This window comes from Mixophyes fleayi, chromosome 8 (assembly GCF_038048845.1).
Source record: "Mixophyes fleayi isolate aMixFle1 chromosome 8, aMixFle1.hap1, whole genome shotgun sequence".
Lineage (NCBI taxonomy): Eukaryota > Metazoa > Chordata > Amphibia > Anura > Limnodynastidae > Mixophyes > Mixophyes fleayi.
The window spans coordinates 23203005-23218971 of NC_134409.1; the positions used below are offsets into that span (position 1 = coordinate 23203005).

General features: G+C 40.2%; 1 long non-coding RNA gene across 2 annotated transcripts in view; it reads right to left on the reverse strand.

Moving 5' to 3' along the window:
• Nucleotides 1–234: 234 nt before the first annotated feature.
• Nucleotides 235–15967, reverse strand: part of LOC142100026 (uncharacterized) — a 48917-nt gene continuing 33184 nt past the window's right edge. Inside the window, exons 2-5 of one of the 2 annotated variants that reach the window (XR_012678661.1) lie at nt 10240–10294; nt 4959–5011; nt 3949–4024; nt 235–1261 (exon numbers count right to left, since the gene is read on the reverse strand). This is a non-coding gene — a long non-coding RNA (uncharacterized LOC142100026). Of the gene's footprint in view, nt 1262–2524; nt 4025–4958; nt 5012–10239; nt 10295–15967 lie in introns of those variants that run through there. The other variant, XR_012678660.1, reaches the window with a different exon arrangement.

The following is a 15967-nucleotide window of genomic DNA, read 5'->3' on the forward strand; positions in this document are numbered from 1 at the left end:
TGCTCTCCCTCAGGGGGTTTATATAAACCGTGAGAAGATGAAATGTTTCCCTGCAGTGAGGCAGCCTAACATATGTATAAACACAGATGGGGTCACAAGTAACATAAGCAGCCCCCATTCCCCAAGGCCACCTTCCCTTTTCCTCTGCCATACACACAAATAGCTGTATATGTGTATATATATATATATATATCTATATCACATATGGCGAGTGTGACACATACGTTGATTAAACAGGTGCTTAAATGCAGTGCTACCCTGTGCTAGCACTGCATTCATGTATACCTGGGGGCCGTAGCTTAGACATATAGCAGGCGATAGTTGTACCCCCTCGGGCATGCTACCTTGGACAGTCGCACTGCCCTCGTTACAGACCAGGTGTGACCCAATATGTTGCACTGCTATCAATGAGAAGTGGGAGGTGGGTGTAAGAGCACTGGAAATAAAGTCCACAATTATATTCGACCCATCATAACATTCAGCTTCAGGGCTACAGAGTCTGGATGGTGACATACATGATTCAGCAATTCAAACATCTAATTAAGTGTACAACTACATTTTATACACACTATTACCTCTCTAACGACGCCAATACAAATATACCGTTTTGCCAGTAATGCTATTTAAACAGGAGAATGTGTGTGCGCAAATCAGAGGAAGGACAGGACAAGTACAAGAATAAAGTGAGTTTTAACACAACATGGTAGTGGGTCCCTGTTTCTGAATATTGCTCTGGTCAGCAAACAAAGAAAAATGTGCAGGTTCAAAGGACTAAAGAACAAAAGTACTGAGCCCTAAAGGACTAGGAAAACATTGAAATAAACAAGGTAGTGAATTAAGTTTCCTGCTAGGTCATGTGGTGGGAAGTCCGAAATGTGACAACAAAATACTTTGACTTCACACTGGTATGTGGCCAAACTGTTGCCTGATCTGGCAATACAATGGTGTGGGTATGTTTTTATAAGGTTTAAATCCACTCTACTATCTTCATACCATATGAATCCAAAAAGGTTGGCCATGATACCAGTCATGATAAATCCATTTAGCATTGTTGTAAGTTTAGTTTATCTACCATGTACATAGTTTTTGGCCGTAATTCTACATCAAAGGAAGCATGGTGGCTTAGTGGTTAGCACTTCTGCCTCACAGCACTGGGGTCATGAGTTTGATTCCCAACCATGGCCTTATCTGTGTGGAGTTTGTATGTTCTCTTCGTGTTTGCGCGGGTTTCCTCCGGGTGCTCCGGTATGTATGACATCTGCTGCAATGGAATAACGATAAATTACACTTTTGCGGATGATCTTTGAAAATGGCAGTTTTTGGGGATTTAACAGGGGAATGTTGTTTGATAAATAGGCCCCTATGTGTGTGAATTAAGAAGGAAAATAAATGCAGTCAGGAGTACTTTCAGAACAATTGTTGAGTTGGGGATTATATTATGGCAAAAAATACTAAATAGTAGATTTAGCTTTTAAGTCTCAATGCTTACAGGATACAGAATAAGAACTTTTTTTTCAAATGCCCTTGGATCCTTACAACTAGTGTAAACAGACACAACTTTGCACTCATGGATCCTTACAACTAATGTAAAAATGTGCATTTCTGAACTCTCCATGCATACTAAAATGCAGGCAAATCTAGAGTCTCTCTGTCTTGTGACCCCTTGCACTTGGAGAGGCGTGCCTGGGGCGTATACTTATAAGTTTAGTACAATGAGAGTGTGGAGGCGAAAATCAATGACATCCCTTAGAGATGAGGTCAAGTTTGACTTAGACGTATCCTTAAGATACTCCTTTTAGGATCTGTATCTTTGCGGGTCCCATAGACATGGTGTCATTCTCTGTGTTGATCATCTTTGTGATGGAAATGGGTTAATATGCTAGAGCACAATTTGCACGTATCTTAAGATACGTGAAACTCAATATACACATGTACAGCCTGTCTATTGTGACCATATGTTTACTCGTTAGTTCATACATTCAACTCTAAATGATGCACTATGGGCCTGATTCATTAAGGATCTTAACTTGAGAAAATTAATATTTCAGTCTCCTGAAACAAATATCAACTTTAAATTTCAGTGTACAAATAAGATATCAAGTATTTGTGTGCTACATGAAAAACAGGCAGTATTTAACTTATGTGCAAAACAAAATACTAATTTGCACCCCTTGCATTGTAACATAGCTTTGTCCAGGAGACTGAAATAAGAAGTTTCTCAAGTTAAGATCCTTAACGAATCAGGCCCTATATCTCTAAATAAGGCATGTGCATACATACTTGTGGGATGAAACTCAAGGCTTGCTCCTCTCTAATCCCGATAAGCAGTAAAGTGCACATTCCCCAACAATCAGGTTGTTTCCTGCAGGTGAGGCTTCTCAATATGGGCAGGGCCTCAACATTTGATGGCATTGTCTTGATGCATACATTGTCTAGGCAAATCTAGGACAAAGCCTATGTCCACATAACCAAATCACGGTTATTGGGAGGTGTGACAGAAAATTGTATTAAAATGTTGAAAGCATATACCAAGCTATTAATTATGTTTTAATAAATTGAAACTGTTAAACAGATATACAAAAACTGACAATGTGCTGCAGATGTTTTGACTGTTGAATAGCTCTTGCAGAAATGATTTGTACAATAAGTGAAAGACTTGAAATGGGAAGCTTAGATTCATATAACCATTTGATGTCATATTATTGCAGACCTAACACAGGGGAAAAGTTAACAACCATATTTGCCAACTTTGGCAAGATTGAATCTGAGAGATCTGGGAAAAGGTGGGCGTGTGGGGGAGGGTCTAGGTGAAACGGGCCACTTAGCCCCCTAAACGGACATAATCATTTCTGGCTTATTATGGCAAGGGGTGGGGACATGATGTTGTGTGAATTGCGTCCTAAGCCCCAACCCTCACCACTTAACTAAAGAAGGGTTAGAGTCCGGGAGGTTACCCTGCTCTCCCAGGAGTCCAGGAAGACTCCCAGAAATTCGGGAGTCTCCTGGACATTCCGAAAGAGTAGGCAACTATGAACTTAGCACAGGGGAAAATATTGGAAACATGCGCCATACATATACTGAGCAGTCTCAACATGTAAAGCTTTCAGTCTAGCCTTAGACTTATATTGGCTGTAGGACTGGACAATGCTTATAGTGATTGAGTGATATGATGTCAAATATGAACTCAATAACAGTTCTGTCTAACAAATCTGTTATAAAAATCAACTTATTCAATCAGTTTTTACTATTAGCCTATATATGCTGATAACATTTTCTCTAAAGTCAATTACAGACTGTTAGGGCTGGCAGAGAAAAAATATTTTCTGTCTATAAGTTTTTGTTCATTCCAATTGTGTATTTTTTTTCAGCATAAATAATAGTTTCTTATGTAATGGTTGTAGGATAAAGACCTCATTAGGCTACATGCATACTGGCATAATAGAGTAAAAATGCATATAAACCACAACACATTTATGTGTGCATTTGATATACATTTAGATGTGTTTACAAGTGCATTCAATCTGCAATTTTTAAGCATAAATCTGTAACAAACCAGGAAGTCAAGTGATTGTGCAGGTAGGCAAATGTAAGTCTACAACTATGTTCACATATATTAAATGCACCGAAATGGAACACGTGTTAAAAAAAAACTCACTACAGCCCAATGCAGGTAAAACATGCAAATAAGATAAAAATGCATATATGTGCGGCCTCATTTCGTACAATGATTTGTATTTTCCCAGCTGATTAAATGCACTTAATTTGTGCTAGAAAGAAACCCATGTTAAATGCAGAATTGTAATGTCAGCGTATACATAGACATAATGAGGAGAATCCCCCCTCGTATGTAATATGGAGCAGCATATATTATAAAGTGGTTTATGATCTGAAATGTTTGCAGGTTCATTACAGCAAAACATTGCATTAAAAGAGAATCAAAATACCAACAATTATTTTAGGACAACATGAAAAGAGACACAACAGCAGAGAAATCCACTTTTCCTGAAATTGTTCTTCCTGTAATCTAAAGATAAAAGGAAAACGGAAACAAAGAAGCCCAATATTACAGAAGACACACTTTGTACCAGAGTACAGATATTATGGGACAAAGGAACACGGGCCTTTTGCTCTGAATTCTGCAACATTACTTTTTTTTTTTAACTCAAAAGGTTTTTATTGAATTTTTTAGAAAAGCATATTACAAACATAGCAGTGGTTACAGAGTACCTACAGCAGAAGAAAACATTGGTACTGACAACAACACACCTTATGACCCAGTATACATAAGCCGAAGACGGCAAAGAGAACAAACAAGAAAAACAGATGGATAAAGGGGGGGAGGGGGGGACAAGACAAAACAAGAGACTATCCGGTTATAGAAAGTGTGTCTGCAACATTACTTTTAATCAGTACAGACACAGAAACACCCATGGAAGATGATTAAGGTTTGTTAGTTCACCAGACCCACTCTATGTATACAATATTTCAACTGTACCCATCACATACACACAGTCAAGGCAGTCATTTTGTGGGCTAAACCACACCTCACAACCATCCCAATCTAGGCAGAACAATCCCGATTTGAGGGCTCTGTCTTCTGTTGCTCTGCATGGCAATGGTTGAGTTTGGAGGGGAGAGAAGGAGAGAACGGGTCAGTCCAGCACTTAAATGGCGCTAGGAATGCCCCTGGGGTGTGGCCACATCCCCAGAATGCAATGGCCACGCCTCCATCCTGCTTTAGGAGAGATCGACGTTGGAGTCATGGCTAAGCCAATACTCATTATGTGGCACAACATTAACCTACAAACTTAGCTCTCTTGACTGTGTTTAGGCAATGGGACACTTTAAGTCTTCTAACGTGCCGCCCTTTCTACATTTTCCACAGATCTGCTCATTTAATGTACTTTATCCGCCATACAAAACAAGCATTTCTTTCACATGTTCAAAGACCCTCTCACCTTTCGTTTCAGCGGGGTATTGTTTAGTTGTACAGTCAATGCATCTCCCTGTGCTGCAAAACACATTGGCATTATATTGAGAAAGAAAAGAAACAAAGAATAACTATTCAATAAAACATATTCTTCACCTGGAGAAATCAATTAATGATCATCAAATTATATCATAGTATGTGTTAATTTTCAACATTTAAAGGTGTTATTCACCTAAAATGTATCCCCCCCCCCTTATCTCACACCTTTTATTATTAGACATAAATACCATGGAACTGTTATCCAGTGATTGCTTCCTCCTTGCAGTGCAGAGACCAAAATAGGGACATAACAGCCCCTACCCATCTGACCACACTTCTTATCTAATGGTGCACTCCTAATTTTCCCACATCAATTTCACATTCACATAGGACCATATGCCCAAACAGGATGCCTGTCCCTTAATTGGTGTCATGAACTGGGACAGTCTCATTCAAATTGGGACTATTTAGGGGTATGATGAATGCTCTGCACTGGAGAGAAGAGCATGGCTAAGGTGGTGCAAAATTGATGTGATAACATCTTTAATGTTTGCCCACTTGCACACCTACTGATCAATTTTAGAATTGCTCTGTCTTGCAATTATCTTTAGCAAACTTAATAGAGTGACTGTGGTCTGTCGCAATTGAGTACTATGGTCCTTGGCCCTGATTCATTAAGGAATGTAAAGCAAAAAAAAAGTGAAAATTTGCACCTTGACAATACCATGTTGCATTGGAGGGGAGAGCTAAATTTAAAATGTGGGGACATATTTATAGTTGGGGAAGGGCATGTCCTAGATCAACTTTAAATTTCAGTGTAAAAATAAAGCTATCAAGTATTTGTGTGCAACATGAAAAAACAGCCGGTATTTAAGTTATATGCAAAATAATAAACTAATATGCACCCCTTGCAATGTAACTTGGTTTTATTCAGGTAAAAACTTACTCATATTTTTGCTTTACTTTCCTTAATGAATCAGACCCTATAAGTTCATGTCAGCATAGGTGTAGTTGCAACTGAAAATCACACATTTGGGGCTAGATTTACTAAGCTGCGGGTTTGAAAAAGTGGGGATGTTGCCTATCTGACCAATCAGATTCTAGCTGTCATTTTGTAGAAAGTACTAAATAAATGAAAGCTAGAATCTGATTGGTTGCTATAGGCAACATCTCCACTTTTTCAAACCCTCAGCTTAGTAAATCTAGCCCTGGGTCTTGATTTTGGTGTGCCAAAATTATTATTACTAGTACTGGTTATTCATTTTTAAGCACTGGTTAGTGGCTGATCCCTGAGAATTGTTCTGTTCTTGTTTTGCATCATATATAATTGTGCGATATTGGACATCCGCTGTTCTCTGTTTAAGTGCTCTATTCCCATATATCCTTTGGTGTGTCCTATTAATAAAAATCTTATTTAAACGTGCCAAAACAGAAAAAGAATGTGGTAAACATGCAGATCAAAACATGACCATTATGAGAAGTCAATGGCAAAAATGTAAACAATCAAAGGGATTAATCTGTTATACTGGTATTCTAAGCCATTTAATCCATGGCAGCAATTAATTTAGCCTTCAGGCGTTAAATGAGGGGGAAATAGTGATGCTGATATAAGCCATACAAGTTTTAAGGGACAAGCTGAAAAAAAAACACATAAGAGGTAGAGTTTCCAGCGCTATTGATTGTGTTCATGCAAAATGAAAAAAATAATACGATCAATAATAAACAATGAAATACTTAAATTTTTTTGAAGGGTGCATTCTTCCTTCCATGCTTTAGTGACATTCACTTTTCTGAAATTTCCAATGGTACTTGTCACATATGAAATAAAATAACCTAACATAGTGTGATATTGTTTCAATAATAATGTGTACATAATAACAAACACTTTGAAGAGCTTAATGATGTGAATCTAAAATCTTTATTGAATTTGTGTTCCCTAATGGGGTTCACTGACTAGACGCGTGTGTGTGTGTATATATATCTACCAACAATAGAAACATAAAGCGATAGAAGACAATAATCTAGGCTTCCAGTTCCACTATGCTTGTGTGAACCAGCAGATTCCATCATACTCCCATCGAAGCAGTAAGTTAACTCTTACCGTTGACCAGTATCACTGAATTTTTATTGATACATTAAAGCTATAGGTTTTCTATTGCTGTGAAAGAGAACTGGTCCTATATCTTATTAATAAATAACCCATCTACCTTAATTTTTCTTTTACCCTCTCTCCTTTTCTCTTTCTTTCTCTATTTCACTTTTTTACTTATTTTGTTTGTTTATCTCTTTCCATCTCTTTTCCTCTTTCTACTTTTGTCTCTCAATTCTTTACTCCCTTTTCCCTCTCTCTTTATTTTGTTCCAGTTTTTTACTCTTTTTCACTGTCTCTTCTTTTCTCCTCCTTTCTTTTTTACTCTATTTCTCTATCCTTCTCTCTCTCTCGCTCTCTTTTTCTTACCTTTACTCTCTCACTCTCACTCTCACTCTTTACTCTTTACTCTCACTCTTTACTCTTTACTCTCACTCTTTACTCTCTCTTCTTCTCTCCAGATTTTCTCTGTTTTCCTCTCTCCTCCCTTTTCTCTGTCTTTTCCCCACAGCAACATCTAGTGTGGCCGAGTCTTTTATAATTTCTTCTGCGTTTCACATTGTGCTGAGCATTACAGAACCAATAAATCAAACATTTTTAAAAACAAAGCATTTCTAAATTCTGCATCTTGTAACTTTGAGACTGCCCATTCATTTACTTAATTGTAATCAGTTAGGTGCCCCGAGTATCATAATGTTTGATGTACTCTCTCCAAACTCTTCCAATAAATATAATATCTTAACCTTGCAAGTGAATAACAGGCAGAGAAACCAGCCAAAATAAAGGTCATGGTTTATTAATCGTGAACCAGCATATGGTGGAGCAGAAGGCATAGGCAGCTCAGCTAGAACCAATGACCAGTATTTCACAATGAGGATCAGTTACTAGAGATGCTCAGGCTCGGTTCCTGGAGAACCGAACACACCTGAACTTAGGGGATCCAAGTACCGAGCCAGCCGAGCCGACTCGGTACTGTCGCGCGCCCTCGGAATAAAAAGCGAGGCAAAACATCATTGTGACGTCGTCGGATCTCGCAAGTTTTGAATTCTTTTTTAAGATCCAACATAGCGATGGGTGGGAGAGAAGGCGGACCCCCATTTTTCTTTTCTGCCACTACTGTGTGCCAATGTGTCCTAGATGTGCTATGAACTGCCGTGTGTTTCAGTCATTGCTCTGTCACTTACCATCCAGCCAGGTCGCTGCAGTATTTGTCCAAAAGTGTATGAAAATAATAATGTGACCTGTGAGGTGGTCAAAACTGACTGCAAATTACTTGAAATTAGTGTTATTGAGGTAAATAAGAATGTAGGAACTAAAAAAGAGCAAAATTATGTGATTTTAGCATATTTTAGTATTTTTTCTAAAAAATCCAAAACCAAAAAACACGCGAGGGTGGTTTTGTCAAAACCAAAACACGAAGCTAATCCAGATCCAAAACCAAAGCCAGTTCACTGGGGTCAGTGAGCATCTCTATCAGTTACACGCTCAATATAAACAAATAGGGGGGCATTTTCTTCCCCGAGGCACCCTTACCAACAATGGGGCTCTATTACTCCCAAGCATTCGAGAACCCACGTCCCTTCTGGGTTGACAGAAACTACTAATCCTGCCCCCAAAGGCGGTGACTGCATAGAAAACAATGCCTGACTCTTTGAAGGGAGGCGGACTTTTCATAAACATATTATAATGAACACCCACCAGGCATTGGCTGACGACTTCCAATTCTTTCACCCACCTCACTACTCAACAGGACCCAAAGCACCCATTAAAACACAATGGGTCTGATTCATTAACGAAAGTAAAGCAAAAAAACATGAATAACTTTGCACCTTGGCAAAACCATGCTGCATTAGAGACGGAGGTAAATTTAAAATGAAGGGACATATTTATAATTGGGGTAGTGCATATCCTATATCAGCTTCAAATGTAAATTTAAAAATAAAGTTATCAAGTATTTGTCCTACAAGAAAAATAAGCCAATTTTCCTTGTGTAAAAAAATAGGAAATTCATTTGCACCCCCAAAGTTCAAAGATACTAATTTTTTTGCTTTACTTTCCTTCATGAATTAGGACCATCAACACTAGATTTAATCAGCTGGAATTCGTATTTAACTGTCATCGAGTGCTGGCACCCAAAGCAATATCAAAAGTAACCTCCTCGGGTCTGCATAGTCAGTCGACTCTATACCTGGCCCTAAACAGGTGTTGGAACCCCAACACACCCCAACACACCCAACATAAACAATAAATCCAGGGCTGGGAGGTTGGACAACTCGTCAGCAACAAGAGGGAGATAATCAACCAGAGGGTAAATTTATAAAGTGTCCTGCTAAGACACTCCTACACTGTCTCCTATAAATATGACTTGCCTACTTTAACCCCCTCCAAGGGTAGGGCCACACAGAGTTCGCACACAAACCATAGCCTTTTAATTCCCATTCGCCTAACATATCCCTCAGCTATAATTATATCAAATATGTGTAGTGTTATGAAAATTTTAAAGTTGTGATATGACTGTAAATGAAAGTGTTTTTTCATATTATTTTCTAAAAATTATTCTTATTTTAAACTTGGAGAGAACCTGATTTGTGTAATAGGGCTCCCCTTTTGCTGACATTACATTACATAATGTTGACTGTATCTAATAGAGCTGCTTCTACTTAGATCCAGTTTACATAGTTCCATCTATTAGACAAGTCTTGTTATTAATTTAAAAAATATTAGACCAATGAACCAGGAGTTGGTGATGAGGATATTTGATCATGAGTACCGTTATATGTCCCAGCCGCATACCAGTTTAGCCCCACCTACAGATAAATTCGCCCCACCCTGCCTGAAAGGGGGCGCAAATAAATTGCATTGACCCCCCATTTATAGCTTTGCTATGCAATGAACACACACACATATGCAATGAAGAGCAAATATTCTTGGACATCTTCAGGAAACAAACTTGGCATATCTATTGGTTTTGGGGGTGTTTTCTTGGATTCTTGAATTTTAAAATAACTTTACATAATTTTTTCAATTTTATGTAAATACTTTGCAGAAACATAGAACAATAGCCGACACTGTAAGAAGCAGCGTCCAGCAAATTACATTATATGGATTCCATTTTCATCTGCTCGCAATATGACAATGCTAAATAATGTAATTTCAGCACCGGGTAGACTTTTTTTCTTACCATCTGGAGAACAATCAGCAGAGTCCTTCAGACTCGGAACGCTTTGCAGTCAGATCTATAAAGAAAGCAGATGGCTTATTTAACTGAATTAGTTGCTTTGAAGAGGAAACTAGACAATATAACAATTTAGAAACATCAAATCAAACAGAGAAACAGAGACGGACAATCTTTAGAGGCAAAGCTTCTACTGGGAAAAGAAAGATAATTAAACTTAAGCCCTGAAATTGATCAATGTTTTCTTGACAGGCTGAATATTCACTGTGATCACTGTGACCATGAATGCATGAATACTGTCAATAAATAGAGGGCCATAATTTCTAGGAGAAAGCCATATTGAAATAGCTAGATTAGCTAAGAAGAAATTCTATCCAGAAGTAAGATTATATTTAACAACTCTAACAAATAAATTATTCCCCTTTTTAACATAATTCTTTTTCGTGTATTTAAAAGTCTAAATTTGTTAAGAACATGAAAATTTAAGTTGCCCAAAATGTACATTTTGGAGGTAATAAATATAATTTATGAATTGCAATATATGCAAAATTCTATTTGAGCACATGCACCAAATTGTTAATTTTGGACAAACACACAGCATGTCTTCCTTCTGGATTTTGGCAATGACCTCACAAAAGCATTTCATGAGACCTTTTGTAGGTTTCCAGGACTGCACACAGATTCATATGGTGAAACAACAAAAATATCCCCTGAAAGTCCATCTTATTACTACAGGCAGGGTCCAAGTAAAGTCTGGGGTAGGGGCAAAAACAATAAGTCTGCAAGTGGTTGATTTCCACTGTTCCTGTGAAAATCAGCTGCCAAGTGTTATCTTACCTAATAGTAAAGACACATGACACTTGTTTGGCAAAAGAAAGGTCATAAATTTTATTGAAACTAAATTCAGAATTATGACAACCCAATGTATTTGGACACTTCTAGGTGGGAGTCCCGTTTTAGCTCAATAGCTTGGGGTCCGCCTGGACATTCTGTGTCCCACGACTCCCCAAGGGGAGTGTTACTAAATGAACCTCCCTGTTAAGGGAGAGTTCCCAACCGCCACCTGAATGTGTCATTAAGGCCTGCTGCGCACAGTGACCTCCACAAGACAAGCTATGCCCTCAGCCGTCAGATGCACCCCGTCTGATCTAAATAAGTGGGAAACCTGAAACATAATGTTTGAGTGGGTCACCAATGAACCCCCTATTACCATCTGTAACTTAACAATGCCTCTCCATGCCATCCTGGGGATAATATCACTTGCATTGCAAAAACTCCTCTTGTGCTCCTTCCGCCTCGCTACATGTGATGAAGTCCATTCTCTTATATTATCCTCTCCAATCTCAACCTGCATCCTGGATCCCATCCCCTCTCACCTCTTTTGCTCCCTCTCCCCCACTGTCTGCTGACCTCTTCAATCTGTACCTCTCCACTGAACTCTTCCCTACATCATATAAACATGATCTTGTTTCACCCATCCGTAAAAAGCTCAATCTTGACCCCAGCTCACTCTCTAACTACCACCCCATTTCTCTTCTCCCTGTTGCCTCCAAAATAGTTGAATGGCTTGTCCACAACATCTCAGCAGCTACCTCTCTGATAACTCCCTCCTTTATCCTCCCTAATCTGGCTTCCACCCCCTCTGCTCCACCGAAACTGCATTGACCAAAGTCAACAATGATCTTCTCTCAGCCAAATCTAGGGGTATTTCTCTCTGCTATCCTGGACCTCTCTACACCATGGATCACCCTCATCTACTCCACACCCTTCACATCGTTGACCTGTCTGACACCATCCTTTCTCCTCCTACCTAGCAAACCGCTCCTTCTGTTTCTACCTTTGGTTCCTTCTCCACCCGATCAATCCTTCCCGTAGGAGTCCCACAGGGTTCTGTCTTTGACCCTCTGCTTTTTTCCTCTGTCTAGGTGAATTCATCACTTTCTTCAACCGACAGTACCAACTCTATGCAGATGACACTCATCTCATGATCTCTCACCTTCCCTCCTTTCTTGGGTGTCCAGTTGCCTCTCTGCCATCTCCTTCTAGATGTCCTTATGCTTTCTCAAACTTAACATGGCTAAAACTGAACTCATTTACTTCCCTCCATCAAGAGGATCCTCTCCTCTTGATTGCTTTATTACTGTTGACCACACAACTATCTCCTCTGTTCCTCAACTCCGCTGCCTGGGTGTCATTCTTGACTCCTCCCTCATCTTCGCCCCTCACATTCAAACACTTGGCCAATCCTTCGCAACATCTCACACCCTTCCTCTACCAGGATGCCACCAAATAGCTTATCCACTCACTGATCATTTCTTGCCTCAACAACTGCAACCTTCTCCTTACTGCCTCCCGCACTCCGATCTTGTGCCTTTTCAATCTATACTTAATGCTGCAGATAGACTTATCTTTCTCTCTCGCCACTCCACATCAGACTATTCCTTAGCCTGTATGTATTGAAAAAGTCATTAAAAATCCACGTTAACCATTTCACCATGTGATATACCTCTCCCTCTTTCATCTTCCGTCTCTCCCACTCTTGCTTCTTCCCTCAGATCCCCTTACATTTGCTCACCCCCATGTGTCAACTGTTTGTCTGCCCCTTTCCCATTAGATTGTAAGCTGTAGTGAGCAGGGTCTTCTCCCTTCTGTTCTCATTACCTATAACTATTGCTCACCTGTGCACCTCCTTCTTGAGCTCTTTGACCATTGACTCCACTCCTCCATAGTCTTTGCACCTATTTCAATGGTTTTAAACCTGTTTGTTGCACCCACGCTAATGGTCACAAGTTTCAGACTGTGCTGAATATACCCCTTGCTCCCCAGTAGCTGTCTTGAGAGTTGTAGTGTTATTTCTTACTATATTGTACTGCATACCATGTACTTTCCCTCTGTAAGGTGCTGCGGACCTCATGTGGCGCCCTATAAATGTTGATAATATTAAAAACAACAACAATAATTACAGAAACCATTCCAAGCAGACCACGCCTCCCTATACTCCTTCACAGTTGACCACCGCATGCCCAAGCAAATCTTCTATGCTGCCTTGATAATCTGCCAAACATAGGCAGGGCTGGATACACCAACAACATTAGACGCAGCACAATAGCATGGATCTTAACCAAGTCAAAACAGGGCAAAGCATCAGCAATAATGTTACAAGCCCCAGGCACATGCCCAAATATGACAGCCGAACCACTGGCCCCTCGGTCTTGTCGACTGCAACTGAAAACTCTTACACTGCAAACAAGGCCTGTGCCGAAAACAAAACCGCCTGACAACCAGCAGTCTCTGCAGGACCAACAAACAAAAAATCATCCAAATAAATGAGCCACACCATGGTGGCCTGTTCCAGCAACGATGCACCAGTGGAGAAATAAATTAAAACACTCAAAAAAGGCACACAACACAACAGATTCTACATCAAGCTTAGCCAGCAATGCACCACACCCATACTCTTGAACCAGAGCCAACGCTTCCTAAAACGAATGATTCACCAGCTTGCTCATCCGCATGAATCAAGTCATTCACTGTCAACCCTAGAGGGTGGGACAAATTTTGAATTAAACAGAACTTACCTGGTTACTTATTGGTCACCAACCCCACCGGGGACAAAATTAAACCAGGAATTGGAGGGGATGGGAAATGACCACACATTCTCCCCAAACTCACTTTCTTGGCTACCTTCTCATGCACCACGTGAGGCATCTCCTGGGCCCACTTCTAAACATTCCCATGAACAGTCAGCCAGAACTCATGCAAAAACCTTTCAATTAAAAACTGAGCAGCCTGACTATGGGGTACCAACTCAACCATTTACGCAACTCATCCAAAACCACTTGGGAAAAACTTTAGTGAGGGGGGCCCCTCAGAATCGGAACTCTCAGCAGGTGGCGGGCCCTGACACCTAGTAAATCCCTCTAGCGGTGCCCCTCTCCACACATGGAAAAAGCATGTTTGAAGCGACAGGATAGCCCCAGTCACAATGCCTGCTGTTAAAGGCAAAGCACCTACCTTTGAGCTGAAATGATGAGCCAGGCCTCCCGGACCTCTGTCTCTGCCTGGAAAACCCACCCTCAGGCAAACCAGCATACACCTCCACATCCTAGCATCCAAAACGTCATCACATGTAAGCCATACTTTTTCTAAAGAAAACCCTCATCATTATGTCTTCACATAATGCCCTTAGAGTGCATACATAAGTCGGATCAAAAAATGTACTTAAGGATGTTCATATTCCTCTTTGCCTGGTTTCCAATTAACACACAGCAAAACCCAACATTCCATCCAGCCACTTCACATGACTCCTATGCACAGGGGAGGACAGGCAAATCTTAGCCCGGGGGGCAAGACTCGACTCAGCAGCCTATTTTAATGGAAAAAAATGCAGGTGGCCCAGTGACTCAGCCCAATGTAGCCCACTATGGGACCAGCCCAGGGGGCAGATGCCCTCCTGCCACCCATCCCAGCCTGCCCCTGCGCTTCCCCATCCTATGCCATTCCTCGCCTTGGCAGCCAACAGCACATCCTTGGCCTTACCAGTGATGGAAAACATGTCCACATAACTCCCAGTGTGGATATTGTCTTGCACTTTTCTCTGTGTGTCCCGCAGGACTGCTGTATTAGCACAGTGCACAACCTCTTCTCCCGCACCACCTTGCAGGCCCACACTCCCGGCACCGCGGCAGAAACCACCAAGCTTATGCCAAAGGAGACATAAAAGCCTCATGTTTCAGCCATTTGAACCAGCAGAACCTTCACTCTCAGAAGAAGAGACAACCTTGTGGAAACTCCATTCAAGCCTGAATTACAAGCGTTTTGTTAAAAAAAAAAAACACATATTAGGTTCGTTTTGTGTGCCTTAATGAACCAGGATGTCTAGAAAACGCTACATAGAACGCATCAGTTTAGTAATAATTCATTACCATGCTATGTTTTTCTTTTTAATCAAGAAGTTGAGAGAGGGACTGTGCACATTGCAGATGGTAATTAATGAAACACTGACAACTATCATGTGAATTCCCTCTTAATTAAAATTTGAGAAAATGAAAACCTTGTTCTTTTTAAGATCTCTCTTTTTCAAAGCATTTTAAATTGGATAAATAAATGAAAGCTGCAGACTGTGATGTATTTATGTTGTTGTTCAGTGTCCCTGAGCTCGGAGCAGCTTATGTTTGACAATCTGTAACGATGTGGGAAAATGTAATACTTACGAAGCTGTCAGGATGAAGATTACGGAGAAATCTCAGAGTTTGGCCCAATGCTGCGCTTCCACATGGATTAATACTAATCATTATAATAAGTGACAGAGACTGCGGGACATATATATTATAGTCTGAAAAAAGCCCTGTGGCCTGAAAAAATGGTTGTCTTTGCCCTATACATCAAGTGGGTATCACAGATGACTGCTATCATCGGCGATAACCCCCAATGGGGATTAGATTTGCTGCATCTTTCCGACGATGCTTCTCCATGCAAAGCCAATTTAACAAGGATCGCAGCGGTACAAAGAACGCAGTGGCACATGGATCGCAGCGGTACAAGTACCACCTTTGTCCTATTATCACCATGTCAGAATAGCGATAACAGAAGACAATCAATGAGAAAATGCTTTACCTTGAATATACCATTTCTTTTCAATGGACAATATTTTCTCTCTATTTTTTTTTCAGATTTTATCATCATCTCAAGGTTTATATATGAAGCGTCACAGATTTAGCAGCACCGTGCAGTC